The sequence below is a fragment of the Bubalus bubalis genome, chromosome 7 (assembly GCF_019923935.1).
Source record: "Bubalus bubalis isolate 160015118507 breed Murrah chromosome 7, NDDB_SH_1, whole genome shotgun sequence".
Taxonomy (NCBI): Eukaryota; Metazoa; Chordata; class Mammalia; order Artiodactyla; family Bovidae; genus Bubalus; species Bubalus bubalis.
Genome location: NC_059163.1, coordinates 66,277,668 through 66,280,069, shown reverse-complemented (window position 1 = coordinate 66,280,069; position 2,402 = coordinate 66,277,668). Strand labels below are relative to the sequence as shown.

The window sequence follows — 2,402 nt, the reverse complement described above, 5'->3', positions numbered from 1 at the left end:
ATGAGTTGGTGATGGATAGCGAGGTCTGGTGTCCTGAATTCCATGGGGTCGCAAAGAGTCAGACATCACTGAGGGACTGAACTGAAATTTTTAATGGAGGAAATGCAAACAACTGCAATTCAAACCAGATTATATATGATTAATAGTTATGCAACCTTATATAAAATTAAGTCTAACTCACTACTACAAACCTGTAAGGAATCAGAAGAGGATTTATATTACACAAAGTCTGGGCTCTTGTTGCATTCAACACTTAAAGTCATTCTGAATTAAAATAGCCATTTTCCCCAAGACTTAAACGGAAATATATTTTATAAAAGGGATTCTTTTTAATCTCTGAATGCATAATTTAAAATACTAAAACAGAAACAAGATACTTTTTCTTCACCATAAATTCACTCTGATCAAAGGAAGAATTCTCTCTTTTAAACTCCTCACAAATGCCACATTCTAAAGACTAGAGGAATTATCAGTAGGCATTCTTTTCTTTCTGCTCTAAGCTATTTTTCTCTAAAATATATCAAGTAAACTTTTAAAGATTCAGAGAAGTGGAGTTTCATAATTTTTCTTTCAGTAAGTTCTGAGATGACTCTTTTAACTTCATTATGGTCTTCCTCTTCCTTTTCTTTCTCTTCTATTTTTCTCACCCTCCTCACTTTCTAGAGGCTGAGGAATAAGCTGATTACCGACAAATTCATAAGTGTTAATTCTCTGTTTAACATTCTTTCTTTTGGTTGGAGCCCTTTAAGGAACCCCCTTGACCTATATCTCATTATGTATGAAATATATGTGTTCATTAACATAAATATGAGCAAGTGCTATAGATTCTTGATAGCATTGATGGGTGGGCTGGGAGGAGTGCTCCATAAACTCTGATTGGCCAATATCTTCTTATTTGATTGCACAGGTAAGTGGAACAGATGCAACAAGGTTATTTTTACTTTTCCAAATGTATTTTACAGTGCTCATAACATGTGTTAACTGATCTATTACAGGCATGACTACAATGCCTCCTGGTTTTAGTAATACTTTCATGTAGTTCTCATAGTATTTTTGGACTCCACCTCCACAATAATCTTAAAAAACTGATGACCATCAGATGCTTTCCAGGGGCAATTACCAACCACAAATGCAGGTTTCTAGAACTCAAATCCTAGCAGTGCTTCTCTTTATAGGTGCATATAGGAATATCTTCATCTTGAGACAAATGATTTAGTTCACAGAAGAAACTGTGCTAACTTGCTCATATAATTATTCTGATAAGCTGCTAGGAGATCAGGCTGACCTAGCCATGCCTTGCAACTTTCCTTTCAGAGGGATAATACAGGATTCTGCTGCTGCTGCTAAGTCGCTTCAGTTGTGTCCGACTCTGTGCGACCCCATAGACGGCAGCCCACCAGGCTCCCTCGTCCCTGGGATTTTCCAGGCAAGAACACTGGAGTGGGTTGCCATTTGCTTCTCCAATGCATGAAAGTGAAAAGTGAAAGTGAAGTTGGTCAGTCGTGTCCGACTCTAGCGACCCCATGAACTGCAGCCCACCAGGCTTCTCCGTCCATGGGATTTTCTAGGCAAAAGTACTGGAGTGGGGTGCCATTGCCTTCTCCGGAATTTAGAAGCTAATTATCAAAGCTATCACTATTTTTGATCAAGCTCTCCAGGTTTTCCTTGGCACATTTCATCAAGTATGAACGAAGCTCAATTCCGTAATGTGTTGCCCCCAAATCTTTTCTACACAGGAGCCAGCTCATGTTTGAGAGACTGAATTTGTTTTCAACTAAAGTCATGGAATTTGTTTTCTCTGAAAAATACTGCACGGCACTGCACTGCGGCGAGGCCATCAGTCGACCAGCCGCAAGGGGGCGAAGGTGGGACGCTAGGCTCGGTCGATCCGTGGCAGCCACCGCCTCCGCCGCTGAAGGTTGATATTTTAATACTTCACTGGTAAAAACTGGGTCATGTGCATTCATGTTTTGAACCATATTCATCTTATTGACGTGTAATATCAAGAATAGGATAAATTCAGATTAGAAAATGATAAATTAACATTTTTTAAAGCAATAGATAATGATAGTGTTCTTTAGAACCCCATTTGCTTTAGTGAGTAAAAAACCAAGTCTAAGAACATTAAAAACCTACTAGAAATCTATCTACAAATTGAAAAAATTTAAAAACATTTTAAAAAATTGAAAAAAAAATTAAATCGTAGTGTCTGTAATTAACGGACAACACCCCCTTATCAACCCCTCTGCAGCTGCTAGAATTTCCCAGTCATAACTGACTATAATGGGACATAAGCTGACTTGGTCTGAACAGGAGTCATCCAAAGCAAGACAGGGAAAATTATACAGTCAAGTCCCCTGTGCTGTTAGAAAGAGCTATCATTGTAATAAAGGAGAATATTA

The 2,402-nt window shown here is 38.3% G+C and overlaps 1 pseudogene; it reads right to left on the bottom strand.

Moving 5' to 3' along the window:
- Window positions 1–477: 477 nt before the first annotated feature.
- LOC112586120 lies at window positions 478–1,967 on the bottom strand (annotated as a pseudogene).
- Between the last annotated feature and the right edge of the window lie 435 nt (window positions 1,968–2,402).